This window comes from Lagopus leucura, unplaced genomic scaffold (assembly GCF_019238085.1).
Source record: "Lagopus leucura isolate 7727_CA_CO unplaced genomic scaffold, USGS_WTPT01 Super-Scaffold_100030, whole genome shotgun sequence".
Lineage (NCBI taxonomy): Eukaryota > Metazoa > Chordata > Aves > Galliformes > Phasianidae > Lagopus > Lagopus leucura.
Genome location: NW_024962281.1, coordinates 4,227,912 through 4,241,744, shown reverse-complemented (window position 1 = coordinate 4,241,744; position 13,833 = coordinate 4,227,912). Strand labels below are relative to the sequence as shown.

The 13,833-nt window shown below is 46.7% G+C and overlaps 1 long non-coding RNA gene across 1 annotated transcript; it reads left to right on the top strand.

Moving 5' to 3' along the window:
• Positions 1–609: 609 nt before the first annotated feature.
• LOC122185671 lies at positions 610–13,500 on the top strand. The gene is made up of 2 exons (XR_006180943.1): positions 610–675; positions 11,885–13,500. It is a non-coding gene; the product is annotated as an uncharacterized LOC122185671 (long non-coding RNA).
• Positions 13,501–13,833: the final 333 nt, after the last annotated feature.

Sequence of the window (13,833 nt, the reverse complement as noted above, 5' to 3'; positions counted from 1 at the left end):
AGTTTCTGCTGACATCACTGAGCGCTGTTTTCATTGGGACTAGAAGACTGGAACACCCCCATTTGTTGCAGCATTTCTGCTGAGGCTCCAGCACGGCCTCAGTGCTTACACAGCTGTGCAGAAGTGCCTTCCCTGCAGCTGGCCGTTTGTTGCCACCACCCAATAATGCGAGCATGGTTGTTTAAATCAATAGTAATGAATTTTTTCCTCATTTCTCCTATGATAGGCAATGCAGCAGGATTACAGCAACACGGCAGGTGAGGTTTTTCCTTTATTTAATGACTGGATGCAGCAGTTCCCTCCAGCCTGTGGGCTGCATCATATCAGCTGTCACAGGAGGAGCAGCTGAAGGAGCCGCTTGTTAGCATGGTTCCTCCTCAGGAAAATGAGGATGGCTTTTAACAAAGCAGTGCTAAAGATGAGGTAAGGTGCTCTCAGCTGTGTGATCAGCTCCAGGCCCACATCCCTCATAGCCCAATTTGCCACGAGGTACCCAAGGATGGATGAGTCCCTTACAGCTGGGAGAGGGAGGTGGAGCCTCTGCAAAAGGTGGGGTGGGTGATATAAATGAAGGGCAGCCCCAGACTGAGAGTGAGTTATTTTTACCAAAGATTCCTGACCTGATGGGCATAAAGACCTGCAGAGAATCCTCTGACTGACTGAAGGAAAAACCAGGTGAGATGTGTTTCTTAAAAATTAAACTCATTAACGTAGTAATTTGCAGGAGAGCTTGGTGTGTCCACCTCCTGCTGAGTTTGTCATACTCCTCAGTTTTCTTCCCTTCCCTCTGGTTCATGAAGCAGGGGATGGCCCATATTGCTGTGGGAGCTGTCATCATGTGCATGTGTTGTGCCCCAGGTGCAGCTCACTTGGGACTTACCAACCTGGTGAAAAACAGGAGGCATCCCTGCTAATGAAAGCAACTTTGAGAAAGTTCAGGCATTCTTCTTTCTGTACATGATATGTAGGGCAGTTGCAGGTGAGAGCAGTGGTTGCCAATGCCTGTGAAACCCAAAAGTGAGACTTCCCATCAGCCTGCAAAGAAAACTTCTTGATGTGTGTTCTAAACTTCAGTGTGTTCTAAAGGGCTTTATAAAGCAGGATTAATAACACAGCCTGCACTTCACAGCTAGAAATATTAACTAGAGAGAAAAAACATTCTTCCAAGCTTGCTTGGCAGTTGAGGCAGGGAGAGCATCGCATCTAAGAAGTCAAGGCTGAGCACACCTGGTGCTCTTGAGACAGTACAACCTGAGGAGTAAAAGGAGCATGGAGCTTTAGTGCTTGTTTGCTATGCTGAGGAAGAACCCCACCCTGCTTCGCTCATTACTGCAACGTAAGTACTTAGTAAAGCATTAATCCTGCTTGTTGGTAATAGCATGCAAATTAAACACCTGCTCTAGAAATCTGTAGTGCTTTGTTCCATTAGATGGTGTTGACGTGTCAGATATTTGGGCTCTAATGCAGAAAAATGGTGCCATTTTCATTTATCTTGCCTAATAAAGAACGAAGGTGTGCACTGATACAGGGCTGCCCACAGCAAGCGACCGTGTGAAAAACAGTGTTTAATCTAGCCACTAAATTACATGTGACGTCTCATTTAAAGATAAACAGCCTGAAGGCATATGTCCAAGTGGCACTGATGAAATTTTTAAGCATTTCTTTGAATTCTCATTTAACCTCAATTTGGTAGCAAAGGTGCTTTGTTGGCTGTGAAGAATTGCTTCTCCTGCTCAGGAAGCAGCAGGAGAAAGCTTTAATGGGAGACATGGAGATGAATTGACCCCCTCCAGTCCCATAGGACCCAACAGATATCGGTCGTGAGATGGGTGGAAGGCGCTCTTGTGCTCTGGGATGTTAAAGCACACAGCTCCCTATTTGCAGAGCTGGACTTTTACAAGAGACTGTGTGAGTGTCTGTGTACCTAAGGTCATCACTCATCTCTTTGTTTCAGTTCCTGTTCATTCAGCCTTTTTTTTCCCACTGTTCCTTGGGCTGTTCTTGTTTTCCTCTGGTCCTGCTGAGGTGTGATGCACATCTAGACCAAATAATTCAGCTCAGGTACTTCCAGTGCAAAACAGAGGGGGTTCACTCTTGTAGGGCTGGGTTCCTGCTTGTGCAATGACAGCACCATTTTTCAGCAGGGCTTCCTGCAGGAATCTCTCTCCTGTGGGCCATCCAGAAGAAATGAATTCCTTGTTTGTGTGTGCAGCTGGGGGGCTTCTGCACCTTGTACAGCCTGTTCCTAGAGGCACACAGAGGGGCAAAGCGCCTTGTGATAGAAATAGGACTTCCAGAGGGCAGGCACAAAGTGCTGCATTCTCTTGCTTGTGCTTGGTTATCTTTTGTAGTGGCTGCTTGAACTGGTGTCACTAGGAGGCATTTCCGTTGCTGTTTCTGGATGGTAGCCTTTGACTTGCTTTCAACTTTCTTCTTTTGAAGAACACTCCAGAAATAAGCTCTGATTTATTTTTGTCCAGCTCTCCAAAATTGTGTACCAGTGATATTGTTTTCTTACTTGTCTTTCCCCCATTGTATGGCTGGCAGTAGCAGGAGCTCAGGAGAGGCTGTTTTTGTGGCTGGACACTGAACACTCAAATGCTCAGGATGCAGAGCTTCAAGTCTTGAAAATCCCAATCCCAGCCATGCCAAGAAGGCAGGCAGTAGGCACTGTTAGACCATCCATCCTTCTAAATCTTTGCTTAGCCTTGCTTAACAGGATTTCTTTGCATGTTCTCGAGCTGTCCAGTTATCCTAGTATTTGATCAGGCCTGTGGCCACCCATTGCCAGCTCCAGCACTGCCATACATCAACTCCATTTCTCTTTCCTTCCCCTTGAGCAACATCAACCTCCGTCTACAATGTGGTGCTCAGGATTTCCTGGTGTGTGGTCACTTAGCATTCAGCACTTGAGAAGATCACATACCTCTACTTGTTCAGTCTTGATTTTGATCAGAAGAAGAGCTGATGTCATTTCAGCATTCCTAAAGCTCTGCTCCCTCCTGGCTTTTTTTAGAACAGTTTGATAAACAGCCTGTGCTTTGTTGATTCTTATTTCTGCATCTCGAAAAATGTGGCAATATCCATAATAAACACAGCCTGGGATTGCTTGTGGAGAATATTTGCTCTCTTAGAACAGGAAAGGGATCTATTCTGATGATGGCATTTAAGACTTGCCTTATTAAAAATGAGAAAATGGATTCATTTCCCTTCATGTAAAACAAAGTGCAGAGTTTTTTTTCTTTCAGTTTAATTAACAGTTTGCCCTCCCATGGCTCTTTCCAACTCTTCACAACCCTTTCTGGTGCCTGGCCATGCAGCTTACCTCTAGCAAAATGCTCTCGGCCTGCATGGCACCTCTGGATGTTGTGCCACAGTCAGCCCTCTATTTGTGGTTGGCACAGACTTCCTGCCTGTCTCTGCGGCCATAGGGAAGTCACATTTCCAATCCCAATGCCTCTCTGGTGCTGTGGGTATCTGGTGGTGGAGATGGCAGCCTGTGAGAAGTTGGACCTGCTCCACCAGCAGCTGAGCAGGAGCTGGGGATGCACACAATCATAGACCCATAGGGGTTGGAGGAACCTCTGGAGATCCTCCAGCCCCTGCAGTAGTCTGCAGATGATTCCTCAGACCAGCTCTGCTCATTTACATCCCTGATGTCCCTGGACATGATAGGCCCATGATTAGCACAACTAGCCAGAAAATGTATTCCAGAGTGGTTTGTGCAGCAAATGCTTGGGGAAGCTGTTGAGAAGCCAAGGGTGTCCTAGAATCATTAGGGTTGGAAAAGTCCACTTCAGAGCATTTAGGCCAACCGTGTGTAGTTGGGGCCGTGCTGGGTATCCTCCATTACCATGCTTCTGCAATTGTGCATGAGGTGTTGCAGTGAGTCACAGCAATGACTGTTAATATTTGGGTGGCCTCACCTGATTTCACTCGGCATGGTGTAGGTGATTTGGAAACTCACAGGAGCAGTAGGCTCTGAGCAGCCCAGGGAGCATGCAGGGGCAGCTCCTGCCAGCCCCAGCCTGCAGGCAGACCTCTCTGTGGCACCTCTACTCCCCTCAAGTGCACTCAGATAGCATGTTAAGGTGCCCCCAAATCATCATTGTATGCTTATGGGGCTCCCTATGCTTTTGTTCTGCTTTGTGTAACACCCTTGAATGGCAAATCCAGGGCTCTTCTGGCCCACATCTTTTTGGCATCCTTTAGCAGGGCCCTTATGGGCAATAGCTGCAGGGTGGGTTGTGATCTCAGCTCACGGTGTGAAGGGAATGGGGTGTCTGAGAACTGCTGGTGTAACAAGATGTGAGTGAACATGGCAGCAGGGAATAGCTCCTTAATTTAAATAACGAGCGTCCCTTGCTGCCTGACAGATGGTCACTTTCTGAGAAATGCAAAGTCTTTTTGGAGGGTCAGGCTGCGTGTATTTACATGGAATAATGAGGGAGAGACACTGGTCCCAACACATGCTGTGTTTTTCACATTTTTCCGGGGGTATTCCCAGCTGTCTCTGAAAAGAGCAGATTTGATCCTTTGCGAACCTTGTGTGAATCAGACCACGCGTTGGCACACGAAGAAACCAAGTGGCCGCAGGAACGCCTCTGGTATTCAGGCAGCCATTACAGTGCCCTTTGAGCATCTTTAGCTGTTAGAAATGAAGCTCGATGCTTTTGCCAGAGAACATGCTGGGCTTGAATGTGCCCTTACTTGTGCAGGGCTGGCGGCAGTCCAGCATGCAGCTATCTGCACTCTGGTGGTGTCTCTGGGAGTTAACGTGGGGGAAGATGGATGGATGGCAAAGAATTTGCTCAGGGGTAGGGCATCTTCCTACGCCTTCCCTTCTTGCTGCATCCACTTTTAACGTAAGAACTGGAGGTCAGGTGCCTGAAGTCATGCTTTAACCAGTATTTATCCCACCAGTGCTGATGCAGTATGAGCAGCGGAGGTATAACTTGAATGAATGGCTGAAGGAGTTCTTCAACCACCCTGAAGCCCTGTGGAGGAACTCTTGGCAATGGGTACCCTAGACACTGTTTCTCTTACTGTTTATAAACCACGATTTAGGCTAATGTTTTACCACAGGTGAAGTCAATAGAGTCCCATTAAGGTTTTCTTGAAATGGAAAAGAACAGAAACCCTAGCCTTGATCCAAAGAGACCCACTGTAGTTGTGTCATCTTTCCCTCTTCTTGTATCTGGGTCTCTCGTTCTGCACCACTTCACTCAATGCCAAGGAAGCATGAAGTGTAAAAGCCTCGTGAGTTTGAAAACATCTAAAGGCAGCTGAGAAAGGCTCCCCAAAATTCAGCAGTTTCCTACATCAGTGCCACGTGGCTTCTGATCTGTGGGTAGCGCTGTGTTTGGAAGAAGCCAAGTCAATCAACACCCACTTTTCACAGTGAGTCACTACTGGTGTCAAATTCTGGTCCATGCCCAGTGCCAGAAAGTATTCTCCTCTAAATGGGGAGTGTGCCATGCCAAGCTGCAAAATCACTTGTTTCCCAGACATGACCCTCAATTATCCACTCCCTGCTAAGTCTAGGAGATGGAAAGCTGTGTTGTATTGTGATAAGGTTTTTTTTCTCCCCATTTAGTTAATACCTCTCTGAAGGTACCTACTGCTTTTCTGCATTCCTATGCTCAGGCCAGCAGAGCAACAGGAGATTTGGGTCACACAGGGTCCTTTTGTTTACCCACTTCCTTTGGCCAACAGTACTTGTTGCAACCCTGTGCACCAGGGAGGAAGCTTCCAGGAGCCTCAAATTGGAATGAGAGGTAAATGGGGGTTGGAGATTCATGATCCTTGAGATTCCTTCCAACCCTGGCCATTCTGGGATTCTGTAAAGGCCTTAACTGTACAGCAGAGATCCAGGTTGGATATTAGGAAAAATTTCTTCTGTGATAGAGTGTGATGCAGTGGCAGAGCTGCCCAGGGAGGTGGGGGAGGGAAGGGGTCACCGTCCCTGGGAATGTTTGGGAACTGTGGATGGGGTGCATTGGGGTTGGAGTTGGTGATCTTAGTGCTCTTTTCCAGCCTTAAAGATAGCATGATTCTAATTATCAGGCAGTGAACCTGATCTCTGCATCATTCCCTGAAGGCATACAGAGGTGTTGGCTTTGCTCCAGCATACATAAGATGTTACAGCTTATAAAAATAATTTTTCTCCTCATAAATTGGTGTTGCTTTTTTTTTTTTTTTTCTTAGATGAACCAAACCAGGTGATGGTTACCAGTGCCATTCATGTGAATGGGAGGTCTTTGCAGGGCTGGGAAGAGGAGAGATTGGAGTGACAAAGCAGTTAGTAGCTTATGGCACTGATGGGGAGAAAACCTATTGAGTGGTGGCATTCAGAATGACAGGGGAGGTGGGGACAAGCAGGAGTAACTGGCTGGAGCATTATGGGATGCTGCCAAAGAACATGTCCAGGTTCATTGTGCTGTGCATGCTGCAGTTACGGAATGCCAGGTACTTCCTCCATGCTTCCAAATACAGAGGAAGCATTCATTTATCTACCTTCAGAAAATGAGCATCAAAGAGGACCTCCTGCTGGAAAGCATTTGATGCTTTAAAGGATAGAGAGCATCTGAAAGGGCCTTAAAGGGGAGAAGTCTGACAGGTGCTCAGCTGCTCCTGGCAGTCCTGCCTTGGAGCCTCCAGTTTAGGAGCTGTAAGAGTATAATAATGCACCGGGGCATTCAGAACATAAATTGGTGTTTTGTCTTTTTTTTGAAGGGTTGCACTAAGGATCTACCCTGCAGCTGCTGGATTAATTAAATGCTGACAGCTTGCTAGAATGGGAGAGGGGATTTCTCCTGCCCTTTGTGTTGCAGACTGGAGTACACAGTAACCCTTGGAAATGTGCTTGTTCCATTAGGCAAAATCAATAAGGCACAAATCTCTGAAATTCTTCTATTATATTACAAATAGACTAAGCCCCTGTCCCTGGCAAGAGCAATCACTGCTTTTGTGTTCTAGAAAGATGCTCGGGGTTGTGCTCTGGAACAACAGGCATGTTTCAGCTCCTTGACAGTAATCTTTCAATAACAGAATCCTCATTTTTGTATACAAGTCTTGGACTGTTTCTCAGCTGGGCCAAAAATCAGTGGATCCAGCTTATGTCACAGGGAACCATGCTTGTGAAGGCAGGAATTGGGGCACAGACAGCTTTTGGTGGCTCTTGAGGGCCAGCTCTGCCTCTTGCCCTTTCTTACACACCCTGTCTCCATCAAATGCATTGCACTAATGAGCTGTATATGCAGCATGTGTCACAAAGGTTTATTTTCTTAAGAGAAATAACAAGGAGAAAAACTAGCAAAGAAAGCTTCAGCCTTATTAGTGTCATTTTCTCAGAAGATGAGTCTCTTGCTGTCTCTCTATCAGCCTGAAAGACCCACTCCTGCCAAAGTTTATTTGGCATAAACATCTGAATATGTTATACAGAAAAAAAAATATATATGTATATATATATATAATGGATGGGGCAGGGAAGGGCAGTGTTAAGCTGCAGTGAGCAGGGCATGTGGGGCATAGGAAGGGAGGCTGGGGATGGGGTTGACTTGAGGAGGTGGATGGGGTGGCTGGATGGCAGGTGGGCTGGATGATCTTAGTGGTCTTTTCCAACCTTAATGATTTTATGACAGTTTCTGCCTCGAGAAATTGAAGAACAGCCTGGATGGGGAAAATGCTTCTGACAAACCCTTACTGCCAGGGTGAGGAAAGGGTTGGGTCACTCTGGGTCCCTCCCAGAGCTGTTTGTCACCAGCCCTGAAGCTGTTTCTCAGGCCTGCTAGATACCAAAGAACTCCTTTCTCGGAAGTTTCCAGAACCAACATTCCCCTTGCAAAAATGGCTTTTTAAGGAACATGTTTTGAGGGGTGGAGTTTACTGGCCCTCTCTAGCATCCCTAGCAACCTGCCTTAAAAACTTCTGCTTGGAAATCTTTTAATCTTCTTTGGATGCTTTTTGAATGTTTTCCAGGAATGTTATGCTCTTTCCCACTCACAGCTTCTAAATATATGCTCTGTTTGGGCTGCAGACCCCGGTCTATTTTTACATTTATTTCCAGCACGTTTAAACTTCTCTATCCTTGATAGAACAGTTCGATCTGTACTTCAGCTGCTGTCCGACCTCAGCATCACTCAGAAGGAGCTCATTATTCTGGAGGACTTCTGCCTGGATGAGAGCTGTGACAGCTCCTGTCTGGCTGCAGGCAGGCTTACAGCTGGAGGAAAGTGGGCAGGAAGGAAAGGGAGCAGCTGCTTCTGTATAAAGGAGCAATTAAGCATCTTTGGAGCCTTTGTCCTGTTTGTAAATGGTTAACTGAGTTTGGGATGGAAAATACTGTAATAGAGCAGTGATTTTTCTCATTCCACTGAATTGGAGTGGACAACAATTTCCACTTGTAAGGCAGCAAACAAGTGGCTGCTTGCTTCCTCATCCTCCCGCGTGCTGATGTTTAGCAGAGCTTTATTTATTTGGTTAGGTGCACGGGATATGTGCTCACTGTTTGCATAAGTAGGATGGGAATGGTGAAAAGCAGATTTTTATCATTGTTACTCTTGTCTTTGTTTGCTGTTCCTGTCCCTGGGGTGTTTTTCTGGATCTGGTGAAGATTTAAAGGAGGGAAAAAGGGGAGGCTGAGGGAATGCTCTGTGCCATGTGGGCAGCAGGGGACCTATTCCGCTTGTGAGCAATGACTTGATTAAGCGTACATATCTGCACTTGACCTCTGTATGAAAATGTGCCCTTTAAATAATGGTTCTAAGTCTCTAGGGTCAAATCCAAGCTTTTGTGGTGCAAACCACTACAAATGAGAGCACCATCTCCTGGGCCGGCATCCTGCTGAGCCCAGAGCAGCTCCAGGATGTCCCAGCAGGGCAGCTGGCCTGGCTCTGCCTATTTAGTGTTCTTCCCTCTGTGGGCTGTGCCCCCTGGTAGCCCTGGAGGTTAAAGCCACCTCTCCTGACAATTTGGAAATGAGGTGAATGAGAAACCCAAGCCCTGGCTCTGTAAGAACAGAAACAAGACCCCTAATGCAGCAGACTGGTGGCACGGAAATGCTGCCTGACACCTCCAGCATGAAGGAAAGGGTTAAAGACAGAGTGGGTGCTTGTTCCTCCATGGCATTATCTGTGTGATTGCTTTTCATATCTTGTTTACTGTGGTTAGCAGAGCAGCTATAATATAGAGTGCTGGATGCAATAAATCTTGTTGCAAACAGCACACTTTTCATCAGAGCTCAGGGAACTGCAAGGTAAGCACGAGAGAGAAATCTATAGATTTAATTATATAGAAAGTCTAACCCATGTAGATCTTACTGGAAATTATAACCACAATGATTACATTATGTGCAGGTTTCTTTGTATTATGTATATTGTCCCATTTTTGGTTATTTTGAAGACACTGACAACAGCAGTGCGGTGTCTGCTGTGGCTTTGTACCGGCGTGGATGGGCTGAGGATGTCATTAATTTAAGGGATGAGTTTTAAGGGGAGGTGGGATGGGTAGTTTTAGGGCTTTTTTTCTTTCCCTTAATCTTTGTGCCAACCACTCGCTCTCATAATCCCAGGTGGTGGCTTGCTGCACTCCTCCCTTGTTGGATGGTGAGCATCACCATGCTGCAGGGCTTTCCTTTGCCAACACAGAACTCATGAAGGCAGCAGAGGTGCAAGGTAGGCTCATGGAGGCTTGTGCTGATGTTGGATTCAGGCAAACACCACAACATGGTCTGTGGTTGGGAGAACCTGCCCTGGCCTTCCCAGCTCAGGAGAAGGGCTGGTTGTGGTTCAGTCTTACGGATGTCACCGGAGTTGCACTTGGCCACTGTCATCAGGCTGCCCAACGTGGCCATGGGGTTTGTGGTGCTCAGAATAGGTTTGGATGGTTTTCAATGTAGCCCTGGGTTTTCCCCATGGCAGTGTTCAGAGTCTCCTGGAACTGCAGATAGCTGAAACTTGCAGTGCTTTATTTCTCCACCCTTCATTGCAGGCAGGGATTTTCTACTTCACGCAGATGCTGGGAAGATAGAGGTAATTGTTGACTGTAAGATGCTCTGCTTGAATGACAAGAGCTGTGCAAATACTAGCTCAGTACTAAAAAACACATTTTCTTCTACTTTGTAGTACAGAGAGTGAAATGTAACCTAAAATCTAAGCTTCCACAAGAAAATGAAATCCATGTATTCAATTAACACAAACCCTCTCATTTCCATCCATCAGCTGCAGATGCTGGGACTCCACTCCTGCCTTGGTAGCAGTACTTGCTGTCTTTGAACCACCAGAACTACATAACATAGTGAGCACCAGGCATGGCAGTATCTCTGATTCTGCATAACCAAGATGCTGAACAGGGCAGATTAAAAGTAAAAGAAATTTCTGACAATTGTGCCAGTGATTGAGCTGAATAATCATCTCAAGCTCTGCTTGCTGGTAGCTGTGCCAAGCGACGGGTCCTCTTGTCACAGGGTGTGATGCTGACCCCAGCACTGGGAGCTATGGTGACATCCTGCCTGGCTCACAGTGTGCATGGGGAATTTTGGCAACCCAGCTGCCTGCTTCCCTCACTCTGCTTTAAATTCAGGCCATTAATATGCATTGGAGTAGCAGCGTGATCCCAGACGCGAGCTCTGCTCCTGCACGCAGCACACCAAGATGTGCGATTTCTTTGTGTTGACTGGGGAAATCCTGACCCTTGTTTTTCATGAGAGATTGTTTAAAGCTGTTTTTGTGCTGATAGCAAACCTGTGATAAGAGCTGGTGCCAGCAGCTGTGTACACACAACTTGTTGTGTACTTCTTAATTCAGCGCATGCCGGTGATCTCATGGAAGAGCCCTTCTTTCTGAGACTGCCTGTATCCCTAAAGGTGTTCAAGAAAAGGGTAGATGTGGCACTGAGGGACGTGGTCAGTGGGCATGGTGGGGATGGGTTGGTGGTTGGCTTGAATGAACTTAGTGGTCTTTTCCAACTTAAAGATTCCACGAACCCATCTGTGCCCACCTTGTACCTCTGCCCCTCATGCTTCAGAGGGAAAAGTAGAGAGTCTGCAGTGACCTCTGTCTGTCTTAGGTTTTAGCTGCAAGGGAACACTTTTCCTCTGCAGCTTTACTACAGATCTTGGTAGCTCCTGCCTGGGATTGATAGCACAGCCAAGTCAGGTAACAAGCTACCTGTGATGCTCACACATAACCAAAGCCTTCATGAGTCTTTGGAGAAAACCACACTCCTGATTTACCCAGGCCACGTTTGGGGTGATGCTGAGCTCCCCTAGTATTTCTTTCCAGGAGCTGAGGGTCCCATCCTGGTTCAGGGTCTGGCACTCACCCTATGTGCTGTGAGGGATGGGTTGGTGACAAATGGGTGCAATTGAGGCATGTGTCTGGGTTGCTGCATGCAGAGCTGGTTTGTAAATGAAGCATTTTGCTAATGTCAAAGGATATAGATGGATATTAATTGTTTCTCAGTGGTTTGTCATTTTTCATGTAGCTTATTGATGGAATAATGGTAACAGCAGCAGGGAAACAGGTTGAGAATGACCTGAAATCAGAGGAAAACCCCAGTAACAGCTGGAGGCAGAGACAGGTTCTGCTTTAAGCAGAAGGGTTTTGAGTGGATGTGCCAATATTTTAATATTTCAGGCATTCTTCTTGGCTTCACCAAGCTGCTGGTATAAAAAAATCTCTTCAGATCGAAACTTTAACATTTTCAGAAAGAGCCATCTTGATTTTCCTTTAAATCTTTCACTTCCATTTTGGGAAGGGGGGAAAAAATTACCAAACAGACCTAATGCAACTCCAAAATGAAAACAGGAGAAGGACTTTTATTCTTAAGGTATGAGTTGTTTGATTCCTGGAAGATCTGAATCTTTTCTATCTGTTTCTTTCAGTGTGGTGTCATCTTGCAAATGAATTCTGATGATAATCACAATTATTTTTCCTGCTGGGGACAAACTTCTGCAGTGGCAGTAGTTCATCTATTGATGTTGGACCTGATGAACCCTTGAGCATGGACAGAGCTTGGATGGAGAATACTGTCATTGGTCTGTGCTGAGGCCAACCCAACATCCTCATGGCCATCTTGAGCCAGCTCTCAGGAGGGGAATCTTTTATAGATTAATGTATATGGCCGCGCAATGTTAATTCCAGCTTCCTTCCAGATGCAGATATACAGCAGCTTTGGTCTGCAGAATAACCCCACACTCTTGCCATCTGCAAACACAAGCAATAGTTTTTATCAGAAAAAAACTCCAATCCAACTAGCACTTCATTTCCCATGCTAGAAATGCCTGAGAGCAAAAACTTTCCCTAAATAACCCCAACACTGAACAATCACCGAAATGCATCTCTTTTATTTCACTGCTTCCCCTCACCTGGTAAACAGTGACTTGGCCAACACCTGGTGCCTGTCTGCTCCATCACTGGGGTGGTTGATGCTGCTCATGTCCTCTGGATCGTTTAACCTGATTTTCCACCTGCAGCTGCATGGCTACCAATGAAAAACCCTCCCCAAAACTCAGCCTGTGTGGAACAAGCATGCTTCATGGGGCTGGCTTTGGAGAGCCCACTTGAGGTATGGGCTCCAGAAGGCAAAAAGTACCTCGAAGAGGATGCACTGATCTTTGTCCTCTTGCTGTTCCTTCTGTAGCAGCTTCCTCCCCTGCAGTACTGCACAGCTGTAAAGAAGCTGTGATGGCTCTGAGGAAGGAGTCTGGGTTCTGCAGCTGATGTTCCCCTGCTTGCCCCCCTGTATCCTGCTCCATCTCCAGCATATGGAGGGGCTAATTGCTGCTGTAGGAGCTGCTGCTGTGCACAGTGGTCTGTGGATGAGCTAAGCACAAAAAAATGATTTATTATGGCTTTATGATACAACTATTTTTTCGTAGATAGTAAGGAAAGTATGGGATAACCAAGGGGGAAAATCAGTTTGGTTTGGGGGAGCTATTTTTTCAAGCTGTTCCTGGGCAGTCACTCGGTGTGTGTTGTTGGCTTGGTTTGTGGCACAGACTTCTCATGCAGGGGCAGAGCTCACCCAATGACAACCCTTCCAAGGGTGCCCTGAGCCACCTGGGATGCTTTCCCTACTACAGAGCAGCTGGGGTTGAGCACTTGCCCTGGTATTCCTAGAAACCTTCCAGAAAAGCACCCCCAAAGCAGCAGAACCCCACATCCCACGGATGTCACCTTAGCAGTGATGGCACGGGAAGGGGATGTCTGTGTTGGCACCTCTGTGACTTCAAAGGCAGGAGCTGAGAGGCTTCTCAGAGCCTCTGCTTTGTTATTCATCTTCCCCAGCGCTCATAAATTATCAACAAACAATCTCAGCCATCATGCCGGTGAGCAGGACTGGATAATTATGTTTGTGGTTCAAAATGAGGGTTGTCAATTTTAATTAGGGAAAGCTGAGGGCGCGGGGAATTTTTAATGTTACCACCTGAACTCTCGAGTGCTGCTTAGGAAATAATTGTAAATGAAAAATTAAACAGGGCTCAGTACACACTGCAAAGGGCATTCCTTTTCTTCCAGTTTGCCTTTCTTTGAGGCGAATTGGGATCTGGCTATACAACAGCCAACAGGTTTGCTGTCAGTACGAGGAAGGAAAGCTGGGGGTGAGCACCACCTGCACCATGCAGTGGTGGTGGGGCACCAGCGCTCATCTTTCCTTGCAGAACTGGTGCCATCAAACCTTCTTGTGCTAAAACCAAGGCAGAGTCATCCCTGAATGTCACCAGCAGCCGGAGGGGCTGTCTGTGCAACTGCTGCATCTGAGCCAGCAAATGTCAGCTCATCGCAGGGAGTGGGGGTTAAGATTTAATCAGCAGGACAGCGTCCTCTCCTA